At 38.3% G+C, this 13,584-nt stretch overlaps 1 pseudogene; it reads left to right on the forward strand.

The window, feature by feature from the left end:
- The first annotated feature begins 877 nt into the window (after nucleotides 1-877).
- LOC140507633 (heterogeneous nuclear ribonucleoprotein H2-like) lies at nucleotides 878-12,358 on the forward strand (annotated as a pseudogene).
- Nucleotides 12,359-13,584: the final 1,226 nt, after the last annotated feature.

A 13,584-nucleotide genomic window follows, 5' to 3' on the forward strand; every position in this document is an offset into this window, starting at 1 on the left:
TGAAAGAGCAACAGGAGAATCTGAGCTGCTCCCTCTCTAGATGGGGAATATTTATAACCCAGGCTCCTCTTTGCTTGAGAATTTGGAGCCCTGGTGTCCCCTTAGGACCTGCATCCACTCACTGGGGAAAAGCCTGAGCTGGTGAGCTGTGGATAATGGAATATCAGGGGAGGCAGCTAGTATAGGAGCAATGACACTGGCTGTGGAGTATGGAGACCTAGGCTTGAATGCTGCCTATGTTTATGCCACTCACTAGGGAGGTGACCTTTGAGGAAATACTTCCCTTTCTGGGCCCATTTCCTTCTACCATGAGGGTCGTACTTTTCTCCCTACTAACCTCACTGGGCACCTATAATGAAAGTACTTGATCAACCTTAAGCACTCTGGAAACGTAAGTGGTTGTTCTCAGCACAGAAACCTGAGACAAATAACCATCTCCTATATGTCCTCCTACTGGAGGTAGTGGCCCCTCTGTGTGGAGATTCTAAGACTACTTCTAGGGAAGGCACCATGAAGGAGGAGAGACATGATAGGGTAAAGTAAGTTGCAGCCACACATTTAATTTGGAGTGCAGTATCACAGAGGGAAAATTTTCCACCCTCTTTCTAACTACACATAATGATGCTCTGGGAGTAAGTCTCTAGAGACTGAACCCCAAGGTACAATGATTACCTACTTCAATTCATTCCTTAACGTCTACCATAATTTCATCCTGTTATACCTTTCCCATTTCCATCGTTCTCAACCCACATCTCCCATTGATCAAATTCCATTCTTTATCCCCCACTGACCAAGAATTGCAGCACCCTTATTAATATCATCCCCCTCAATCTAAATTCTCCCAATCTCACATTCTGCCACTGTACTTTCAGGAATATCTATACCATAGACAACAAACTAGCTTTGTCTAACACTTCTTCTCAGAATGCAAAATTCAAAATGGGACATCAGCCATCCATTTCATTTATACCAGAGTGAGGAGATCAAGTGGAGAAGTAGCTGTTGAACTCAAATCCAAAGATGAAGTCAAACTGGCATTGAAAAAGTGTACAGAGAATACAGCACACAGATATGTCCAAGTTTTCAAGTCAAATAAGGTTGAAATGGTTTGAGCATTGAAGTATACTGCCCCAAATAGCCTTGACAGAGATGACTATGTGTGCTTTAGAGGACTCCCTTTTAGCTGCAACAAGAAAGGCATTACTCAATTTTTTCAGGTTTGGAAATCATACCAAAGGGGATAACATTTCCAGTAGACTTTTGATGGAGGAGTTGTGGGGAAGCCTTTGTACAGTTTGCTTTCCAGGAAATAGCTGAAAAGGCTCTAAAGAAACACAAGGAAAGAATAGGGCACAGGTATACTGAAATCTTCAAGAGCAGTCTGACAGAAGTTCATAATCATTATGATCCTGCTCAAGAGCTAATGGCTAGAAAACATCCAGGTCCTCATGGTAGACCTCAGGCTGGCAGATGCTATGACAGTCTTAGTAGAGGATCTGGGATTAAAGGAGTGAGGTGTGGTGCCTATGAAATTGGGTATACAGGTAATGATGACTATAATGGGTATAGTGATGAATATTACTTTGAAAGAAACCTCAATTTCTATTTAGGAATGTCTGGTCATATCTATGGAGACAGCTGGTCTACCTTTCAGAATCCAGCAGGTCATTTTGTGCACATGAGAGGACTGCCTTACAATGCTATAGAAAATAGAATCTATGATTTGACCTGTGGGAGCATGCATTGAAACTGGACCTGATGGCAGAATGACTTGGAGAAGCAGATGTTGAAATTCCTACTCATGAAGATTCTTGGCACCTATGTCAAAAGATAAAGCAAATATGCAACACAGGTACCTAGACGTCTTCTTGAATTCTATAGCAGAAGCAGACAGCAGAGTTTATGATCCCCAAATGATGGGAGGCATGGGCTTGTCAAACCAGTCTAGTTAGGGCAGTCCATCTAGCCAGGAGCTGAATGAAGTTTGTGGAGGAGCCTACAATGGTCAGATCAGCATGAACAAATGTGACCAAATTTTACAGAAAAACTTTAGCAATTTTTCAACCACACATTGCATAGAGAAGCAAGGAGAGATGAATGGAAGCTACAACAATTCTGGGAGCTTTGCATCTATGGCACCTATGTCAAGCTTATGGTTTATTGTTACTGTTACTGAAATCAGAATAGTTTTTTTTTTTAAACTCCAAGTTTGATATTGTTAGAACACAGGAAAATATTAAATATTTGTTCATGATATAATAAGTAAGTAAGCTGAATAAAGATTGTAAGTGCTAAAAATGTTTCTATTTTTCTCAAGGTAACTATGTTGTAGGAGTGCTCTTCAATATTGAGGTTAAAACAATCTCAGTTCTGTTAATGGTTACTCTTATACAGACTAGCAAGAGTGCCAAAATGTATTTTGGGAGACGTGGTTTTAAAATATATATTTATTTATTTTCTCAATTACATGTAAAAATGACTTTTAACATTTGATTTTTTAAATTTTAAATTCTGAATTCTCTCCATCCTTCACTTCCCCACCCCCATTGAGGATACTAATTTTCAATAGATTATACATGTGCAATCACTCAGAACATATTTCCATATTAATCAGGTTGCAAAAGAAAACAATGAGTCAATAAGAGGCAGACCCGACTCAAATGACTCGCCACCACCACCAACACTACCACCCCCCCAAAAAAAAACATACAAAAGAAAGAAAAAGTTAAAAAGTTAAAAAAGCATGCTCTGATCTGCATTCAGATTCCATCAGTTCATTCTCTGGAGGTGGATAGCAATTTTCATTATAAGTCTGTCAGAATTGTCTTGGATCATCATATTGCTGAGAACAATTGAGTCTTTCACAGTAGATCATCACAAAATGTTGCTTTTACTGTGTACCATGTTCCCCTGGTTCTATTCACTTTACAAAAATCTCAGCAGGATTTTTATAAAACCAGTCTACTCCTAATTGGGAATCTAATGCACTGTTAGTGGAGTTGTGAACTGATCCAAATATTCTGAAGAAAAAATTGGAATTGTCACCACAGGGCTATAAAACTGCATCATATCATTTGATCCAGCAATACCACCACTAGGTTTGTGCCCTGACGAGATCAACAAAAAAAGGAAAAGGACCTATGTGTAGAAAAATATTTGTAACAGAATTTTTATGGTGACAAAAAATTAGAAATTTATTGGGTACCCATTAAATTGGGGGATTGCTGAATAAGTTGTGGTATATGATTTTGATGGAATAATATTTAAGTCAATGAGGACAATTTTCAGAAACAATATGCATATTCTAGAAATTTAGTCTTGGTATTTATATTAAATTGTGAGGCATTGATTTAAATCTTTCATTGGATTGGAATTTCCTTTTAGGTTTGTTGTATCAAGTGAAATTTGTTAAATAAAACTTTTAAAAATTATTTGAGGGGGTGGATCCAAGATGATAGAGTAGATGCAGAACCCAACCAACCCTCTATTTTTTAAATTGATTTTTCCTATAATATGATACTGAGGTCTGATTGGATGAGGCAGAATCTAATTGAGGGAGGAGATGGGTGAGCTTGTCTGTACCGCCCATGAGATCCAGTCTGAGGAAATTGGCAGTTCTCTGACTTAATGGAAATTCTTGTCCCTTTAATAATGTAGCACTGAGCAGTAGTTTAAGGGTGATTGTGAGGTTAAAAGAAATTGTCATTGTTTCATTAATTTGAGAGGAAAAGAAATGCTGATTTATCTAGCAGGAAAATTGTGGGGGGCATCCTAAAAACAGTTATTAGCAGAAAAGCAACTTTTTTGTGGCACAGAATATTCATGAAGAAAATGAACACATGAGTACCTACAGTCCCAGAGTTCCAAGTTGGCCCACACACATGAACTGTCCTTGTTTATGTGACTCCTTGCTGGATTTCTCTGTGAGGGTTCCACCTCCCCCACTGCTAAAATAGGAGAATGTGATGCAGTTTAGCACATGGACTGTGATGTGATCATTACTATATTCCTCCTATCTTGTGCAGTAGAGGTGTTACAATTATTTTAGGTTTATTTTCTTATTAAATAAGTGTCTTGTGTTTCAATTAATGGTATTATTATGAATTATTTTGTATAAATAGGAAATATGTCCGTGTCAGGAACTACAGTGGTAGATAGCCCCACCTCCTCATCCTACCCATACAAATACAAAGAAAAAAAAACAGAATTGAGTCCTGCACCTTGTCCCTGCCCAATACCAACATGGCTCCTGTGATGTTAGACTACTCCATTACCTGCTGATGTCACCTGCCTTATCAGTATTGATCGCAGAAATCAGAGTTCCCCGTACCTCTAAACACTGTCAACCAAAAGACTCAAACTGTCTTTGCTAGCTCACCATTCAATACCTGACATGAACATCAGGAGACATGATTAGTCAGTCACCAGCCCAGAGACTCTAGCCATGAACAGTGTCTACTTGATCAACCTCTGCCTGGCTAGAAGCCACTTCAACCAAGGCAAAATGGTCAGCACCTTTTGACCAGCAACACTAATGACTAGGTCCCTTGGCTTGGCCACTTGTAACCTCCTTCCCCTGGGGCTATACTTACCCCACTCTCATCCCAGGAGGCCCACAGATGGTGCCCCAAATGGCAAGCCCAGACTTTGCCAATGTGGGTTGAACTAAGGTATGTCTGCTGCCACTTCCCAATAATAAATGTAAACCCCAGGGAGCCATGAAAGACAGCCTACAGCCTACTAGTCAACTTGTTTGGAAAAGGGCTGATGGTGTGAACCATTTAGAGACTAACTTCTATTGCTTTGGGGGTGGGTAGGTGCTGAGATTCAAACCCATTTCTCCCTTGCTTTTACCTCTCCCTAAGAGACAGCTGTATGGGAGGGACATCAGCTTTACTAGGGAATCCAACCAGTCTGCATCTGCCAATTTTTTTCAAGTCATGTTTTGGGACTACTTTATGCAAAGAAAATGGCAAGAATGGTCACAAAATACTCAAAAGCAAATGTTGTGAAACTGCAAGTAACAAGTATGAACTCAAGGAAGTGATATGAGAAGACACACCTTTGCAAAAGTATACAGGTCCTAGGTATGGTACATGGCTTACATTTGCAGACTTTAACAATGTATTGATGAATTTTGCTGATTTTTTTCATCTCCCCTCTGCCCCCAAGCCCCATTGTAAATACTATTTTTTTACATGAAATGGCTCTCCAGGAGAGAATGAGGGAAAAATGCTGGGAAACGTTCAAATGACAGAAAAAGCAAAATATATCAATAAAATTTAATTTTAAAAAACTATCTTTATAAATAGTACCATTTAATATTTTTCTGTACAAATCAGACAATATTTTAAAATAGAGATGATCATACAAATTTGTGCCAATTCTGCTTACTTGAATACCAGGATATTGTGGTTGTTTTGTCCATTTCCTTCTCCACCTCATTTTATAGGTAAGGAACTTAAGTAAACAGGCTGAAATGACTTGCCCAGGGTCATATAGTTATGGAGTGTCTGAGACCAGATTTGAACTCAGGAATATGAGTCCTTCTGTCTCCAGGCCCAGTGTTCTGTCTACTGCACCACCTATCTGCCCTGATGAGGGCATTACACTGCACAACAGGTAATCCCTTACAATGGGAGATTAAGTGCTTGAAAAATCTACTCATCTTATATTTGCAGAAGGAATTTGAAACACTGAGTGGAAGTGGACCCTGAGAAAGGGGGAAATCATGTACACAGGGAGATTTTGAGGCAAACAAGGAGGGAAAAGTAAATAAGAAAAGACAGAGAAAAGTGGTGGACCTCAAAATGAGTGACATAGTGAGGGAGGGGCCTAAGTATGGGCCAGTGTCCTCTCTGACAACTTCAATAATTAATAGGCATTATACTACTGTACAGAATCCAGCCACCACTGCCAAGTTATATTGAGTAAATCCAGGCTTTCCAATTCCCCTTTCCTGGTTTTGCATAGCATCTCTCTAGTAAGGGGTGGACAAAATACTTGCAAATCCAACTACAGGGTAGCCTCTGTACATCCCAACCAGATTCTAGGAAAGGGCAGCAGCATGTGATTTGATCCCCTTTAGAAATGTGATTGTAAACTCCTCTCTGAGATGACACTAGCCCATCTCCTTTTGGAAATATCCATCTATCAGGATTGTCTTGATCTTCTGGTGAACAGTTATCTATCAAAGCAACAGGGAGTTTGAAATCATGACCTCACTTTCTTCAACAACCTTTTGCCTTGGGTGCTACAATAAGGTACTGAGATTAGCCACACCTGCAGGCCAACCACTTTCCCAGGTGCATATAATCTTAAAGCTTCCCAACTACCCTGATCTCCCTGCCCCTTTCAAAACTGAAGAAGGGTCTTTTCCATCCTTGTAATTGTTGGTGACTCAACTAAGGGGAGGGAAATAGTAATAATCCAGGCTACTCCGACTCATCTCCATCCTTCTTAGCAAATGTGTCACTGACCATCCATAGCTTAAACTAAGTTTCCTAGTACTTATATCTTCTCCTAAGGAGTAGGAGAGGCAGTCCTTTGTCTACCCTCTGTCTTATCTGGAGAATGGGAGAAAGAGAAAGGAATAAGCATTTATTTAGCATGCTAAGCACTTTAAAAGTATGACCTCATTTGATTTTCATAACTCTGCTAAAATATGTTCTGTTATTATTCCTATTTTAAAATTGAGAAATCTCAGGGAATGAAAAGCTAAGTGACTTGGTCAGGGCCATAAAGCTATTAATCTCTCTTTAATGCCAAGAAGATTGGAACTTCTTTTTGTCTAAGTAATTTACACTTAGTAGTTAATTAGGAAATTGGTGGGCTTAATTCATCAATAATGCAAGCTCCCTTTTCATTCTTCCTATGGAGTGATATACTCTAAAGGTTTCAGAATTAATATTAATTAAATAAAGATGCTAACTGGAGAGCTAAGAGGATAACTAAGTACTGAGGGATGAAGACTGGTAAAGCAGAACAAAGAGATTTTTCTACTCTATCACTGGTGTTGAGGTTGGAATTCATACCTTCTTCCTTTGGGAGGAAACAGAATATAAAAGGCCTGTACTGTCTCAGCTTGAAAAGTCTCTCCTTAGAGCTAAGACTCCAGCTGGAGCTGTGTTTCTGACCCAGAAACATCACACCAAGGTAGGTTTTCATCCAGAAAAATGCCCCTTTTCTTACAGGTCTGTGAAAACTGGCCCTCAAACAGACCCTCAAAGGGCATTGCTTTTCCATATCCCAAATTGCTTTACAATCCCACTGACAGTAGTGGACTTTCTAAACCTTTTCCTCTGTGCTTACACTTCTCATTGCTTCCCTAAACTTCTCAAATGAAAAAGTTTGACTTATATTACATGAAAAAAAATCTGTTCACCAAAATATCTGTTCACATCATCTTAGCATCCTATAGCTCTCCTCGTTTTCACAGCTACTCAAGAAATTCATTTAACAACAGTATCTTCAAATCCTTTCTTGTCACTTCCTTCCTCACTCTCTGCCCTCTGACTTCCTAACTCACCATTCAATGGAAATTACTTTCCAAAGTTACCAAAGATTTCTTAACTGCCAAATAAAATGCTCTTTTCTCAATTCTCATCCTGTTTGAGTTCGCTGCAGCTTTTCATCCTTTCAATCACTCTTTTCTTGATATTCTCTTCTTTCAAAGATTTCCTGATATTTTTCTCTCCTGTTTCTTCTTCTAACTGGTACTCAGATTCATTTTCTGACTCTTTAGCTATGAGTGTCCATTCTTTCCTGGGCCCTCCTCTCTCGCCACTCTATGCTATTTCACTGATCTCATTGGTGATCTCATTAGCTCCCATGGATTGATCTATCATCCCAATATTGAGGATATACAGATATATTCATCCAGACCACACCTCTCATCTGACCTACAGTGTTGAAAGGGGGGGGAAAGGATGGTGATACAAAACAACAAAAGAAACAATTATTTTCAACAGAATGGTCATATGGAAAAAAAGTGCTCCAGGATTAGTGGAGCAGAATACACATTCTGACTTTTTTAATGTGAGCAGGAATGCACAAGCTATAAGCCATTGACATTGATTTTAATTCCTGGAAAAAATTTACATAAAATTATTTTAGACCACTTTCTAGATAATTCTTCAATAAGAAGTATGCCTTCTTCCAGTCCAAATCACATTTATCTCAGGTTCTTTTTTGATTAGGTTAATAGACTGATAGGGGAGAGGCTAAGAGAGTGGTGGATCAGTGGAATAGGCTAGGTACACAAGACACAGTTGTCAATGACTATAATAATCTACTGTCTGATTAAACCCAAAGACTCCAGCTTCTGAGATAAGAATTCACTATTTCACAAAAAACTGCTTGGAAAAGAGTATGGTAGAAACTGGACATAGAACTACATCTTGCACCATATAATAAAACAATGTCAAAAATAGGTACATGATTTAGATATGAAGAATGATATTGTAATCACACTGGGAAAATAAGGAATAGTTTACCTGTCTGATTCATGGAGAACAGAAGAACTTTTGAGCAACCAAGAGCTACAGAATATTATGAAATGCAAAATGGATAATTTTTATTGCATTAAATTTAAAACTTGTTGCTCAAACAAAGCCAATGCAACCAAGTTTAGGAGGGAAACAAAACTGTGAAAGAATTTTGACAGCCAGTATCTCAGATAAAGGTCTCATTTCTAAAATATATAGAGAACTGAGTCAAATTTGTAAGAATACAAGTCATTCCCCCATTGATAAATGGTCTAAGGATATGAGCACACAGTTTTCAGAGGAAGAAATTAAAACTATTTGTAGCCATATGAAAAAATGCTCTAAATCACTATTGATTGGAGAAATGCAAATGAAAACAACTCTGAGATAGCACATCATACCTGTCTTATTGGCTAATATGACAAAACAAGAAAATTATAAAGGCTAGAGCAGAGAGGGGAACATTGAAACACTAATCCTTTGCTATTGGAGTTATGAACTGATCCAACCACTTTGGAGAACAATTTGGAACTATGCCCAAAGGGGTACAAAACTGTGCATACCCTTTGAGCCAGCAATACCATTTTTAGAGCTATGTCCCAAAGAGTTTATACAAATGGGAAAAGGATCCCCATGTACAAAAATATTTATAGCAGTTTTTTGTGGTGGAAAAGACCTGTAAATTGAGGGATTATCCATCAACTGGAGAATTGCTGAAGAAGTTGTGGTATATGAATGTAATGGAACACATATTGAAAGGACATGTTACCTGAGGCTGAGAGAGGGGAGCAGAACCAGGAGAACACTGTACATAGTTACAGACACATTTTAAAATGAGTAACTTTGATACACTTGGCTCTCCTAAGCAAAGCAAAGTTCTAAGAGAAGTTCAAAAGACTCAATGATGGAAAATGCTATCTCTATTCAGAGAAAGAATTATTGAGTTTGAATGCAGATTGCAGCATACTATTTGTGCTCTCTGTTTTTCTTTGGTTTTGTTTCTTCTTTCTCATACTTGCTTCCATTGGTTATAATTCTTCTTTGCAACATGATTAGTAGGAAAATATGTTCAATGGGAATGTATCTATATAATCTGTATCAGATTGCATGATGTCTTGGGTAGGGGTAGGGGAGAGAGGAGTAGAAATTATGGAACTCAAAACTGTGAAACTGAATATTGAAAACTAATTCTTTTAAAAAACTGAATTTAATTTAATTGATATTTTCTATTCCTAATACCACCACAGTATTTCCAAGCATCCCTTCTCCTCTCCCTCCCAGAGGTCCTTCCTATATGACAAAAGCATTTTTCAGAAAAAAATAAAATTCATTCATTTCAACTGGTTGATGCATTGAGAAAGTATACAAATGTATGGATTATATAACAGCTGTTGACCTTCCACCATGATAAATAGCAAACAATTCAATTTAGAAGAGTATTAGTCTTCCCTCAAATAAATTTTCATTAATATATCTTTCCCCACCTAATGATCCCTTCAGCAGTTAGTTGGTTCTTGATTCCATGGCTGCCCATGGGGCTTTCCTCACCCAGGGTCTGATGCCCCTGAGTGGCCTTTGACTCTCTCCTGGTAGGTTATACTACAAAGATCAGGAAAATTGGAGCCTGGGATTTGTTTGGCTTACTCAAACACTAGAATACTTTAGTAAACCCTTCAGTACCAGATGTGATCATTTCACTAGAAGCTCTGTTCCCTACAAATAAGGTTGGAGCCCTCCTTTGTTTAAATATCTCACACTTAGTAGGTACTTACTGGACTGGTATGTCCAGTGAGTAAACTCCCTCTTCTTTGTTTCTGAGGAGTGATACACTCAAAAGGGTATCAGAGTTAAATGTTAATTAAATGAGGTGCTAAGCAGAGAGTTGAGACCGTGATCAAGAATTGAGGGATGGTGATTGGTCAGGTGGAACAAAGGGATTTTTCTACTGGATTATACATGACAGGTTGGAATTCACACCTTTATGTAAATATCAAAGGGAAGGGTAACTGTTGGGAGCAAATGAAATATAAAAGGCCAGCACTTTGTCAGTTTAAAAACTCTCCTTAGAGCCTAGACTCCAGCTGGAACTGTGTTCCTGCCTGAGAAGCCTCCCACCAGGATATTCAAGGTAGGTTTTCACCTGGAGAAATGCCCCTTTACTTATAAGAGTAAAAAACGAGAGCTAGTCTGTTAAGAGGACTTGGAGTCAATTCAGATTTGGGGTTTGTATCAGTGGCTATGACATGGCAATAATTTCATGAACATGGTCAAGTTCCTTACTCTGCCTAAATTGCAGTTTTCTCATGTATAAATTACATGTACTTTAATAACTATAAGATCAGGGAGGCTGGCAAAATCAAATATGACAATATATAGAGACTGGCAATAGGTCTTAGGTTGACTTTATGTTAAAGTTAGATCAGACCAACTCAGAAGAGAAGTGTTCTGATACTGATTCTCTGATATATTGGTCTCAAATGTCTTGACTAGGGAGAGTAGGGATAGTTGAATTCTTGGGGAGAACAATTCCCTCAACTTCCAGTATTTTGCCACCAAGAAAAGGGCTGCTATACATATTTTTTCAAATGTAGATTCCTTTCCATTCTTTTATGATCTCTCTGGGATTCAGATCCAGTGGTGGTACTGCTGTAGGAAAGGGTATGCACACTTTGGGAGTCCTTTGAGTATAGTTAAGATTGCTCTCTAGAATGGCTGGATCAGTTCACAACTCCCCCAACAATACATTACTGTCCCAATTTCCCCACATCATCTCCAACATTATAATTTTTCTTTTTTGTCATATTAACCAGTCTGATTGGTGTGAGGTGGTACCACAGAGATGTTTTAATTTGCATTCCCTCATCAAAAGTGATTTAGAGCAGTTCTTGATATGCCTATGCAGAACTTTGAATTCTTCATCTAAAAACTGCCTGTTTATATCTTTCACCATTGTTCAATTGGGAAATAACCTGTATTCTTATAAATTTGACTCAGTTCTCTATATATTTGAGAAATTAATTCATTAGCAGAGACTGTTGTTGCAAAGATTGTTTCCCAGGTTTCTGCTTTCCTTCTAAGATGGTGGCATTGGTATTTGTGCCAGAGCTTTTTAATTTAATATAATCAAAATTATTTAACAATTTATAATGCTCCTTTTTTCTTACTTGGTCATGAATTCTTCTCCTCCCCCACAGATCTGACTGGTAGACTACTCCCTGCTCTTCAAATTGACTTATGCAGTCACCCTTTTATGTATGCCAGGCATTCTGAATGTTTCAAAACTTAAAGTAATCAAAAATAAGAGACAATTATATTGTCTTCCTTCTCACAAACACATGTTCCATATAATTTTGTTTAAATTTTGAGAGCAATTGACTGTATCCTCCACTTAGAGGGTCTATCCTCTATTTCTTCCCTTTTACAGTCCATGTCCTAGAGAAAGGAACATATTCCTCTTTCTCACCTGTAAGCTTTGTTTGAGCTAATTTATAGAAATACTGAAGAAAAAATTGATTCCCCCTGTCAGTGACTGAACATCAAAGGGTAGAGGTAGAGTAAAGAGTCTGGTAACCAGATAAAGGGGAATTCATCAGCTGAGACCCCAGTGACATAGGAAAGTTAGGTCTACCAGCCAAAACAGCTCTGGGGTGAGCAGCAAGTGAAGGGGGCCAGATTCCCATGTTGGCTAATCAAAGTTATTTTGATGTTAATTCTTCTCTCTATAGGTGCAAGTGGTGAAACAGAAATCATTGTCCCAGAACCAGACACATCACTCTGTGGACTTGTACAAGAAGAACCCAAACCCAGCTCATTTCAATGGATACTGTTCAGCCAGAGACAAAAGACTCATGGGCTCTGGCATTGGAATATGAAGAACATGAGCCATTGAACTCCTCTGTGGGGGAATATTCCACCCCCTCACTCCCAGAAACCCACACAGGATATTGCCCCCCTCAATGCTGCAACTTTATTGATGAATTTCTTTTTGATAATATCCCGGTTCTCTTTTTTTTGATTTTCATGCTTCTGTTGATCATCCTCCCAATAGTTTTTAGATGCTTAAAACCAACACCATAAAATCCATTAGTGTATCCTCATATTTTCCAAATTATACATTGATAAAGACTGGCTTCTGAACCCTGCTCCTCCTCTTAACTATTAATGGCATCAGCAGTTAGACTAGCTCCAACCACTCAATATACTGCCATATTTCCTTTTTGATAGAAGGTACCTGTGGTTCCATCTTTCAATACCAACCTTCCACCATGATCAAGTCAAACACCACCCAAGGCCTTGAAAAACTTTGCAGCAATTTGTCAGGAATGCTGTGTCTAGATCTGCCTTTCCGTCAAGTCTGGAGAGACCTGAAGCAGCTTCGCTTATCTCACTCAGTCCTCTTCCTAGAGAAGGAATTTTTCAGGACACTACTGAAAATTTGATATAAACAAATATAGATCCAAAAAAGAAATTTGAGAAGACACTCCCACCCCAATCCTTTACAGAGTTGGGAGGACAATTGGTGTGGTACGTTGCATATTTTTGCAGCTATTTCAATATGTTGATCAAGTCCATTCTTCCACGTTCCATTTTTTTCCCTCTCTTATAAACATTAGTAATATGGAATGGTCTTCTTGTGTAGGATGGGCAAAGAATACTGGAGATATTCTAGTCATTGAAAAAACAAAAGATATCAATAAAATTTTATTTTAAAAAGACTACTATCCTTGGTCAATAATGTTGGTTGTCATTTTCTCTGTAAATGTCAGATAGTGTTTTCAAATATGAATGTTCATGCAAATCTGTGCAAGTTCTCTTTACTTGAATTCTAGGATAAGATTGGGAATGGAAAGAAGATAACTCTAGAAAGGAAGAACATTTAAAGCCCAATTAGGCTGATGCAGTTCAAGAGATTGGTGCATGCAGTCACGTATTTAGTTTGCAGTACACAGCCTCATGTTCATGAAATTATTGCCATGTCATAGCCTCAGAAAGAGAATATTACTTATCGAGATCCTCAGACATTTACTGGCTGTATGACCCTGGCCAGTGCCATATAGTGGATAGCCCAGAAAAACACAAGTTGTAGGTGATTAATAAA

This window comes from Notamacropus eugenii, chromosome 5 (genome assembly GCF_028372415.1).
Source record: "Notamacropus eugenii isolate mMacEug1 chromosome 5, mMacEug1.pri_v2, whole genome shotgun sequence".
NCBI classification, from domain to species: Eukaryota; Metazoa; Chordata; class Mammalia; order Diprotodontia; family Macropodidae; genus Notamacropus; species Notamacropus eugenii.